Here is a 12,696-nt window from a genome sequence, read left to right as displayed (position 1 = left end):
AAAATAAAATAAATAAAATAACTCGATAGTTGACGGGGAAGATTCTTTTAGGTTGGTGATTCGCCGGCCAGGAAGATTTTTTTAATTTGCCACTGAATTGTTTTCATGTCTCAATCTGTTTTTTTGGGTGGAGCTCTTAATTATACTCACTATAATTGTCTGAGAGATTTCATTTATTTAATAAAATTAATTAATAATAATTATAAATTAATTGATATATTTTCAATAAAATATAAAATAATATTAATAAAAAGAAAGATAAACTATATAATAAAATCAACTCTATAAAAGAAAAAAAAACTCCACGAAAAGGGAAAACTAAAAGAACGAAAAGCAAATATATTTCTGAAAAAAAGAACTAAATTTGTTAAAAGTAAATAATAATTATTTCTTCATTTTTTGTCTTTTCATAAAAAAAAAAAAAAATCCACATGCCAGCTTACATATATCAAGAAAAACTCTAATTACTTTCTTTAATACAATTATTTGCCTGTCATATTGGAATTATATGCAAGTAAACAGAAAATTTTAATTTAATTATGTTGCAGTCATCTCTAAAATGCCATATAATAAAATCTATATTGTATCTAAATGTATGAAAAAGGAACATTAATTTTGTTAAAAATATCTTTCATTTTTCAAATTATTTGTAATTATATTTTTATTATTTAAATTAATTTTAGTATTTATATAAATTTAAAATTTTTAATTTTGGAGTTCATATAGATTTAATATAAAATTTTATAATAAGTAATTAATTAAAATAAAAAATTAATAAGTAAAAAAAATAAAAAATATAATTAATCTATAATCTATCAATGGAAAAGGAGAGACATTAATTTTGTCAATGATATCCTTCATTATTTATATTATTTAAAATTATATTTTTTATTATTTAAATTAATTTTATAGTTTATATAAATTTAAAATTCTTCTACTTATTTTGCATTATAACAATGAATGACTTAGTTATTAAAAATTTATATATTTTAAATAAAATAAGAAAATTCTAAAATTAAAATAAAAAATAACAGATTCAAATTTATTTTATAACATAATTCTATTATAATTTGAAAGTAATATAAATATATTCTAAAATATTAAATTAAAGAAAAGGCTAAAAGTTTTGATAAACAGATAATTTTTTTTCTTGAAATAGATAAAAAATTATTATTTTTTATAAATATTAAATATTTAAAAATTTCTATTTGAATGGAAGTCTACGTCTAAAATAAATTTCCTAAAAAAGTCTACAATAAATTAGAAAAAAGAGTTAGAAAACAAAATGAAATATTAACCATTTTTTCATTTATCTTTTTTTTAACAAAATATTAAGCATTTTAAAGAATAGTTTAGGATACCATTTTAATAAAAATTAATTTTTTATCTTTTAAATGATAAAATATTAAATCATATGATATAAAATTAAATTATTGTATTTATTAAAAAATTATTGTTCCATTAAAATATTAATTATATAATTTGTAAATATAATTATAATAATTATTCCCACTTAACGTAATAATGGGCTAGTTAATATTGTTGGTCCTAATGACAAGTAGCCCCACTGCGAGTCTGTTTTATAAATATTGAGCATTGCTTGCCATCATCTTCACAACAACATTCCATACTTTTGCACTCAAAAACACCGAATCAAAAAACCAAAAATGGAAGATGGAATTCTCTTTGATATTGCTGGGGAGATCATTAAGAAGATGGGTTCTCGAGCCCTTGACGAGATTGGATTCTGGTGGGGTGTCAAAGATGAGCTTAGGAAACTTGAGGCCACAGTTTCTAGTATCCATGATGTGCTTCTGGATGCTGAGGAGCAGCAAAAACAAAACCATCAAGTGAAAGGCTGGCTTGAGAAGCTACAAGAAGTTGTTTATGATGCTGATGACTTGCTAGATGACTTCGCCACTGAAGCTCTGCGGCGCCAAGTGATGACAGGAAATAGAATGGCAAAGGAGGTAAGCCTTTTCTTTTCGTCTTCGAATTGGCTTGTTTATGGTTTTAACATGTGTCATAAAATTAAGGCAATTAGGGAGAGATTGCATGAGATAGATGCTGATAAACAATCATTCAAATTAAAGGTTCACAAGAAGGAGAGGGTTTATACAACTAAGGTCAGGGATCAAACTGAGTCCTCTGTGCCTGAAGTAGTTGTGGGGAGAGAGGGTGACAAAAAGGCAATCACAGAACTTCTATTAGCATCCAACAATGAAGAGAATGTTTCAGTTCTTTCAATTGTTGGAATTGGGGGATTAGGGAAGACCACAATTGCTCAACTCATCTTCAATGATGAGCAGATTAAGAATTATTTTGAGTTAACAAAATGGGCGCGTATTTCAGATCCTTTTGATGTGAAAATGATTGTTAGAAAAATCTTGGAGTCTGCAAAACGTACAAAGTCAGAAGATCTCGATCTAGAGCCATTGAAATCTCAATTAGGAAATATTGTGAATGGGAAAAGGTATCTATTAGTGCTGGATGATGTGTGGAATGAGCATAGTGAAAAATGGGATAATCTAAAGAAATTATTAGTGGGTGGTTCTTGTGGAAGTAAGATATTAGTAACTACTCGCTCTGAAAGAGTAGCACAGATATCTAGCTCATTAGAACCATATGTTTTGGGAGGCTTATCTCTAAATGAATCTTTATCTTTGCTCCTTCGAGTAGCACTTGAGGGACAAGAACCAAAAGAATCGAGGACCAAAAAAATTGCTGAGGAGATTGTGAAGAAATGTGTTGGAGTTACCCTTGCAATAAAGACAATTGCAAGTCTTTTATACTTCAGAGATCCAGAAAGAGATTGGCTGCCTTTTCTAAAAAATGATATTTCGAAAATAGCTCAAAATGAAAATCACATTTTAAATACACTTAAATTGAGCTATGATTATTTCCCATCACATTTGAAACACTGTTTTGTATACTGTGCATTGTTTCCCAAAGATCATAAAATTGATGTGAAAACATTGATTCATCTTTGGGTTGCCCAAGGGTTCATTAAGTCATCAAGATTCTCTTGAAGATATTGGGCTTAAATACTTCAAGGAATTAGAATTATGTTGGAGGTCATTTTTTCAAGAAGTGAAAATGGATGGTTTTGGGAACATCAAAAGTTGCAAAATGCATGATTTGATGCATGACCTTGCAACTTCGATTGCTCGAATAGGCATTGGCATATTAAATCCCATTGCATTGGGTATTGCAAAGAAACTGAGGACATTTATTTTGCCACGTAAAAGATTTTTTTCGAAAACATCACATGGGATGTCAATTCATGAAGTTAATTTTTTAAACTTTAAGAAGTTAATTTTTTCAGATTCTAGAATTGAAAAAGTGCCTAATTCCATAAAAAGCTTAAAACATCTAGGATATCTTGATGTTTCTGGCAATAATGGAATTAGGACACTTCCAAATTCTATTACGGACTTGCAGAATTTGCAAGTGCTAAACGTGTCATGTTGTAAGAATCTGAAGGAACTGCCTAAAGATATTAAAAAACTGATCAATCTTAGGCATCTTGATGTTTCTCATAATGATGAAATTAGGACACTTCCAAATTCTATTGCGGACCTGCAGAATTTGCAAAAGCTAAATGTCTCAAGGTGTGAGAATCTGAAGGAACTGCCTAAAGATATTAAAAAACTGATTAATCTTAGGCATTTGCATTGGGATGATTGTTGGTCTTTGACCCATATGCCACTTGGGCTGGGGCAATTGACTTCACTTCGAACGTTGACATGGTTTGTAGTGGCAAAAGATAATTCAGTCGCAATGAATGTTGGAGGATTAAATGAATTGAAGAGCCTCAACAATTTGGGAGGAAGTCTTGTGATTAGAAATTTCGGATATGTGGGAAATGGGATAATAAATCCTAATTTAAAAAACAAGTCGCTTCTTCAATCTTTGATTTTATATTCGAATCGGTATCTAGATGATGATGCAAATGTTGATAATGAAGAAACGGCATTCCAAAGTCTCCAACCCCATCCTAATCTCAAAGAGTTAGTAGTGGAAGAGTACAGAGGCAAGAGGTTTCCAAGTTGGGTTTCTTCCCTCACAAATCTTGTCAATATTGAGTTGTTGAGTTGCAGTTGTCAGCATCTCCCACCACTGCATCAAATCCGTTCTCTTCAAAAATTAGAGATTTTGCGATTTTATGATTTAGAATACATAGAAATTGAGGGACAAGCAACTAAATTCTTTCCATTCTAAAGTATCTCAATCTCTATTTATGTCGTAAGCTGAAAGGATGGCGGAAGCCATGATGATGATAATAGTGACAAGTCAACAACCATATTAGAGCTACTCCAATTTCCTTGTCTTTCTAAATTCAATTGTAGTTTTTGCCCTAATTTGAGTTGGATCCCTCAGTTTCCATCTATCGATGAAAGTTTACAATTGGAGAATGTAAGCTTGCAACTTGTGCAGCAAATAATCACAACATCAGCTTCTTCTTCTTCTTCTTCTTCTTCTTCTTCCTCAATCGTTCCTCCTCTCCCAAAATTGAAGCGGCTCGTTATATTGGACATTGAGGATCTTAAATTTCTACCTCGAGATGGAATGCAAAATCTCACTTCTCTTCAACAATTAGAGATTCAGGAGTGCCTAAGATTAACATCTCTGCATCAAGAGTTGCGTTCCCTCACCTCTTTACGACAATTGATAATTAGAAAATGTCCCCTGCTGAGGGAAAGATGTGCAAATAAAAGAGGGTGAGGATTGGCCTTCTATTTCTCACATCCCAAATATTGAAGTTGATTACAAGAGAATTCAATGGGAGGGCTGCTATCTACTATAGGACGAAGATGAATCTTCTACCACATCTGTAAGTTGTGCTTTTATCTTCAATTGGCAACTTCTTTTTTATTTTTTATCTGAAATTTGACTCTCTGATTCTTTACGCAATACGCGCAGGAAAATTGAAATGATAAGGAAGATTAATTGCTGCCAGATGATTCATGCAAAGGTATTTCTCCTTGAAAAACGTGCATGAAGTTCTGGAGAGGAACTTCTAACTCACTGATTCTGTGTCAGTCTGCTGTGGACAGTAGTAAAAACACAAGCAATACAATTAAGTTTTAGGTACCAATTTCACTTGTTGACATTTCTGAAAATTGTAATTAATAAATTGATATCTGGCACTAATGCTAAGGGCACTTGGAAGATAGTTTCTTGATTCGATCATCTGATATTTTTTTTTTCTTTTTAATATTTATTCTCTCTATTTTCTTCATGTAGAAGGAATGCTGGTTATAGAACAAGACAAGATATGGGAAGCTCCAGAGCTGCAATTACATCTTCGCTGCTATTCCAAATGTGTTAGAAGTAGAAAATATTTAGTGGTATGGCATATTTCTTTGTATTCTGTTTCTTGTCCTTTCCAACATTTTCCAGTACATGAATAAGTTGAACAATAAACTGATTTTCATACCATTTCATTATTATTTGAATTTTAGAATCTCTGTAGGAGTGTTTTGATGCATGACCTTGCAACTTTGGTTTCTGGGATACGCATTGGCAGGAGGTTCCCTGGTTAACTTTCTTCCCTCGCAAATCTTCAACAGTTAACCATTTTGGGAATAGAGTCTCTGCCTTGACAGATCTGTTCTCTCACCTCTTTACGAGAAATTTGAAATTAATGATTGTCCCCTGTTGAAGGAAAGACGTGGAATAAAAAGGGTGAGGGTTGGCCTGTCATTTCTCACATCCCAATTATTAAAGTTGATAGGAAAAGAATTCAATGAGAGAGCCCCTATCTAAAGTAAGGCGAAGAAAAATCTTCTACTGCTTCTGAAAGTTGGTGCGTTTCTCTTCAATCGGAAAATCTTATTTAATTTCTTTTTGTCTGAAATTTTACACTCTTATTTTTTACGCACAGGAAATGATATTACAAGTTATGAAGATTAAATGCCTAATAATTTAGCCACCACATTCCGTAGCAAATCAGCAAAACTAAAATTTACTCTGTAAGATTTTATTTATTTATTTTTTTGTTCATTATTTGATTTCAATCAACCAATCAACTATGCAGAGTACTCATTTTCGTTTTATTTTTAATAATTGAGACTTTATTTGCTTTATGATGAAATTTTCAGGAAATTTTTGTGTTCTTGTGTTCTTGATAAGTGACGTGATAATGGATGAGAAACCAACACAAGATGTCCTGGAAGGAATTTTTGTGATTGGCTTGACATGATATGCATTGGAAGATCATATTCCACAGAAGAATTTCCACACATCCAATTACAACTTTGGCGTTTGCTGCCAGATGATCCAGGCCAAGATAATTTTGCTTCTTAAAAAACGAGTATAAGTTCTGGTGAAGAACTTCTGAGTCATTGATTCTGCGTGCGGTGGACAGCCGTAAAAACATAGTGTATGGACTCTACTTCAATTCCGTCTTCAAAACAAGTAATACAGTGAGTTGTAAATACCCATCTCACTTGTTGACAATTATTGGTATCTGGCACTAGTGCTAAGGACACTTGGAAGGTAGTTTCTTGATTTGATCATCTCTTTTTTTTTAATATTTATTCTCTCCATTTTCTTTCATGTAGAAGGACGTTGGTTATACAACAAAACAGGATATGAGGAGCTCCGGAGCTGCAACTGCAACCTCTCTGCTAGTCCAAATATGTTAGAAGTAGCAGTATTTAGTGTTTATGCCATATTTCTTGTGTTCTGTTTTTGTCCTTTTCAGCATTTTCCTATACATGAATAAGTTGAACAATAGACTGATCTTCATACCCTTTCATTATTATTTGAATTTTAGGATTTGAGGGTATAGAATCTCCGCTGAGGGCAGGATATGAACTCTCTCTAGGAGTGTTATACTGTTTTTATTATGAATAAGGTGGTGATGCTTCTCTTAAATTTTGCAAATTATTAATTTTTATCTCTACTTAGATGAGAAAATTTTAAAAATTTTCAGTAGCTAAATTCTATGTGAGCAAGGCATGGAATGATGAGAGATAAAGTTTTAGCTGCTCAACAATTTTTCCGCTCTATTTCTTCTGAAATGGGTAGTACATTACATTGAGTAAGTATCCTTTTGTCATATTCTTTTCAATCAACCAATCAACTATGCAGAGTACCTATCTTCATTTTTTTTTTTTTTAATAATTGAGAATTTATTTGCTTAATGAAAAATTTTGTTGGAAATTTCTGTGTGCCTTGTGTTCTTGACAAATGACATGATAATGGATATGAATTCTGAATGATTTTGACTGGTCTTTCAGTTTCTTCATTTATACAATGGCTCATCAAGAATAAAGAGTCACAGGGTTACGGTGTTTACATCCCTGAAATTCTGATAAGTTGGAAAGTGGTGAACAAATGCAAAGGGTGTCAAATCCATTGGCAGCTCATTCTTTTGTCTATCTCTCTCTCTCTATCTCTCTCTTTCTCTCTCGCTCTCTCTTTTGTGGGTTATGTAATTTCTACGTTTATCTTCTTTTCATGGATATAAATGATTAATTTTGATTCCATCTGCAGAAGTTATTAGGGATTATCAGAAACCAAAACAAGATGTTGTGGCAGCAATTACTTGCAACCCTACTTCTTTTGATGTGCAAAAAGCTGTAACAAATTGGTGGTATGTCATGTTCTTAAATTTATGTTTCTTTGGTTTTCCTTCATGTGTGATCTTTTCATACACATAAGCAACTTAAATTTCTCATACAAACCCACTTTATTTGATTCAGGAAATCAAGAAGTAAGCATGGGTCCCAAAGAAGTGACCATTTAAAGTACTCCTGGATTTTTATTTCTATGTTTGGCTCGTAATATCTAATCTAGACTCTAGATACAATGCAACATCTTACCTCCCTTGAAAATTGAGAAGGTGGCGGTTTTGTGTGGAGTTATGCTATTGAATGATGAAGAAGGCTAGACTATGGAGATATGCAGCGATATGTTACTTTCCAACATGATTGAATGCTTTTGGCCCATTGCGAGATAAATGAACTTCACTTATCAGAAAAAAGTTAGGCATCTTATGATCCTCCCTTCATATTCAACAGAGTTTAGATGGTAGATTTTTGAAGTTATGTATAATCTGTATGTTTGTAATTGTAAAGTTTTTTAGTTTTGAAGTTTGTAATCGAGAGAAGCTACTACGGTGGCCCATTCTCTTACTAGGTAGCCATTGGGATGGAGCCCCCGGGCTCCTTGTAGTCTGTTCTTTTGGATGTTCACTTCCAAGCTTTTTTTACTTTAACATTTTAGATTCTGAGTTGGGTATGAAGGATAGATCTATTGGCCTTGAGTTTAGCTGGATCTAATTTGTTAAGTTTTTCTAATTATATTAATAAAATTAAAATTAAAAAAGTTCATAAATGAGAGAAATGCGTCTCCAATTCATTTGGTTTTATTTTGATATTGTCGTTTCTGTATGTACTTTTAATTAATGGCTTTCAACTTAGGCGACTTAACTCATTATTATGCTTTTTAATTTATCATATTCTTTGCTTAATTATGATTATAAGCCTTGAACTTTTAGGTTTTTAAGGGTATATTATAAGCATATTAGCAATTATGATTTGTTATTTTAATGGGCTGAAATATTTATTTAATTATGAGATTGAACAATGAAATGAACCAAAATAAGTTTATGAAGAACAATTGAATTTATATATTAAAAAAGAGAAAATTTAGACTAGGATAAGAGCAACATTAATCCAGTTAGGGAGGCAGCATTAGTACACATAAATATAATTATAATATAGTCTTAGGAATTTTTTTTTTTTTTAGCTTCGGGGCAAGTGTTCCTGTTAGTGCTCTTGATTCTGCCATTGTTTGGAGCATGAAACACTTATGGAAGACCTAATATTAATTGAGGAGATTCTAATATCTTTTAAAGAAAATAAATCAGGCCTAACTCACCCACAAAAATTAATTCAAAAAGAAAGGACTGCTCAAAGTTTTATAGAATACATATTATTTTTATTCCAAATCAATATGGCATATTAACGATTTAAATTTGTGGCTTCACAATTCTAAAAATAATTTTTAGGCTTCCTTTTTATCATCGTTATTGGAAGAAAGTAACATTATTAACATTTTTCATTTGGAGATGATGAATTTTAGAGAAAACATAACTGCATGTATATTTTTTATGTGAGCACAAGTTGTAATTAATTTGTTGTGCAGTTAGCTAGTCATAAAATTACTAATAAATTTTACTATTTATATTATCACAATACGTCATTATAAATAAAAACCTAAATGATTAAAAAACAAGTGTAAAATTTTTACTCGCGCAATTATATTTTTTTATCAAAATTTTTATTTATTTTTTATGAAATTTAACAATTTATTAATAAAAATTAAGTATAAAATATTCTTTTCACTAAAGCAAAAAAAAATATATATATAGACAATTAAAATTATTTTGAATGATTAAAGAAACCTTTATGACCTACAAGAGCAACGGAGGGATAAGTCGTGTTATCATATTCTATTGATAAAAAATTATTATTCATGCTAGAATATTTAAAGTTTCCTACAATAAAGAGAAAGGGCAGAGAAAAAGAGGATTCTATTTATTTTTATCAAGTTAATTCTCAAATTCTAATGCTCGTTTCAAATATAATATATAAATTTAAACATTATATAAATCTATAAATGCTTGTATATAAAATCCAAAAATCTTTGATGATATATGTAAATTGAAATTACATAATTACATAATCTTCTAATTTTTGTGACTTTAATTTCTGATTTAAATTTAAATTTAATTATAAATTTATCAAAATTTGTTAAAAAAGAAATAAAATACAATTTTCTTGTTTTATTCAGTTGGCAATAAAATATTATTTTCTGTGGTCATATAATTAAGGAAAGAAAGCTAATTAGATGGGTTATCTCAAGCATACAGATATATCAACCAGACAATATTTTTTAATATTATTATTGCTTTATAAGAAAATCAGGATTTAGTAAATTCCTTTTAAAAAGTATGTAAAATTTAATAATAAAAAATTAAATTCAAATGGTACATTAAGTTGAGTATAAATTTCCGAGTTTAGTAGGAATCAACTTTTTTTTTTTTTTTCTGTTATATGAAGTTTTTATTTGTATTAAAATTTCAAGTTCAACCTCACCAATTAAGTGGTGTTGAGATTATCATTAAACTTTAGTATCGATTTTTTTAAATCAGTACTCGTGGTTTAATTTTTTTATATATAATTTTTTATTAATTTTTTAAACATATGATTATCATAATATGATGAAAGTTATATTTAATTATTTAAATTAAAATTTCATTTTATTATTATTTTAATAAATAATATAATTAATAATATAGATAAAAAAATTATTAATGTAAAATTATTATATTTTTATTAATTTGTGTTATATATAATAATAACATAATTATAAACTTAAATGTAATTTAATAAAATATATATAATAATAAGTTTTTTTTGAAATATAAATAGGTAAAGATGTTTAAAAATTAAAATCAATTAATAAAAAATATAAGTCAACTTACTTATTGAATTAAATTTGTTCAAATTTTGTTATTTTATTTTTTCACAAAACAAAAGATATAATAATAAGTTAGTTCATTGATTTTCCCACGTTTTATTTTTTTTTTTAATTTAAAATAATATTAATTTGAATAATTATTGATTTGCCCATGTTTTATTTTTTTTTTTAATTTAAAATAATATTAATTTACATAATTAAATTAATATGAAAGAAAATTATTTATGAAATTAAAAAATATGATAATTTTTACAATATATTTTGTAGTTTAGTGCAATATCATTATAAAATTTTCATTTTTATTTTGTTAGTATATTAATGTAACACCCCTAATTTTTAAATTTATTATTTTTGGGCAAATATTGATGTTTTAATTTTATTTAAATTTTAGGAAATTATTTGAGATTTTTCGGATTTTCGAAATCGGGTTTGATTTTCCGAAAATATAAAACTTTGATGATTTTTAAAAATTAATTTAAAGACCACGTGGCAAAACTAAAAATATATTTGGAGTCTACAAATTTTTCTGAGTTTTCTAGAATTTTTTTCGGAATTTTTGGGCTTCGTTTTCGGTCCCAGGACAGAGTAAAAATTTAAAATTTTATATTCTGAATCGAACCGACCGAATAGAACCGGACCGGATCGGACTGATCCAATCGGACCGGCCTTTCTTCTTCCTTTTTCTTCTCCCCGCGCGCGTCCCGACCTTCCTCTCTCTCTCTCTCTCTCTCTCTCTCGTTTTCTCTCTCATCCCACCCCAGCCCGCCAGCCAGCTGGCTCCCTCGCCACCCCAGCCCGCCGGAGCACCTCCCACTGGCCCCAGCCATCCGCGCTGGAGCGCAGCAAGCGTCGTGATCGATGCAAGCGCCGCCCGTCTTCCCGAAATCCGGTCGATCCGGCCACCAATCGGGCCGGGTCTTGTGTCTAAACCAATCTACACTTCGAGAGCTTTCCATAGACACCAAGAACACCAAAATCCATCTAGCGGTTTGTCCAATTTTTGTCTGGGAAGTTTTAGCCCATTTTGACTTTTGGACTAGATTTCTCACAAACCGTAAACCCCACAAGAAAACCGGGAGTACCAGAGCGCTCCACTCGTCGAGAGCTTTGCAGGAATATAAATTTCAAAATTTTTCGACACCATTTTTCGATGGGTCCCACGGAACTTCGTAGTGTTTTTCCGAGCATTAAAGAAACTTAGAAAATTTTGTAAAATTTATGTACTAACCCCCGTGTTGTGGGCTTCGTGTAGGTATCTTCAATTCGCGGAAATTCGACAGTTGTCCGGGTCTGTGAATTTCTGGCCAGACAGACCGGCCACAGAAAAGGTCTCCGAATTGGATCTAGATTTTGGCTACCCCACCATTGTCAAATGTCCCGAGCGCGTCCCCGGAGTCGGAATCGGCAAAGGTAAACCCGAACCTTGCTTTTTCATAATTTTCTAGTGCTTAAATGGGATTAAAAATCCATAAAATATTCGTGGTAGCTCAGAAAATTATGATTCTTTTTGCATTAGCCTAGTAATATTGCTAAGGACCGCCGGGAAAAGTTTTAGAATTTTTAGAGCTTGTTTGGGTAGTTTTTGCAAAAATGATCAATTATAAGGACTAAACTGTAAATTTACATATTGTGATTGAGGACTGTTTGGATGGGCCCAGGAGGGGCTGTGTGATGTAATTGAATTGTGAGTGTATGAATTGTGAATATAGAAGTGCGTTTTGAGCCCTTTTGCAGGTTGGGTAGGTCCTAGGTATAGGGGAGACTCTGCCGGATTTTCGGCACGACTTAGGACGTATTTGGTCTTTTCTTAGTTTGTATTAAGTCAAATTTATTAAATGATTGTAATAAAATTGTCAGGTGAGCTTCCTCCGCCCAGCCGCCTCAGTGACCACTGTCAAGTATGTGAGTAAAATATTAATTTTAATTGTAATTTCGATATCATTATATGTTCAAGCATGCCCATGCATCACTTATATGTATATATCTATGTAGTTAAACTCTAAACACGTTTTATGTTGCATTCACAACTGTGAAAGTGCTATGTATGTTGTTGTGGTAATTTGGAGCAGTGTGCGTGCGTTGGCGTGCGTGTAATGTGGTGTTGGCTATGGATAGGACGGGTAGACACGGCTTGAGATCTTCGCTGGGACCCGGTCCTTCGGGGTAGACACGGCTTGAGTTCTTCGCTGGGACCCCGAT

The 12,696-nt window shown here is 31.2% G+C and overlaps 1 pseudogene; it reads left to right on the top strand.

Annotated features, from left to right (window-relative positions):
• The first annotated feature begins 1,573 nt into the window (after positions 1-1,573).
• LOC110672421 (putative disease resistance protein RGA3) lies at positions 1,574-7,494 on the top strand (annotated as a pseudogene).
• The last annotated feature ends 5,202 nt before the right edge of the window (positions 7,495-12,696 follow it).

Source organism: Hevea brasiliensis, chromosome 14 (genome assembly GCF_030052815.1).
Source record: "Hevea brasiliensis isolate MT/VB/25A 57/8 chromosome 14, ASM3005281v1, whole genome shotgun sequence".
Taxonomy (NCBI): Eukaryota; Viridiplantae; Streptophyta; class Magnoliopsida; order Malpighiales; family Euphorbiaceae; genus Hevea; species Hevea brasiliensis.
Note: the sequence above shows the minus strand (reverse complement) of the source record. Positions and strands in the feature narration are given on the sequence as shown.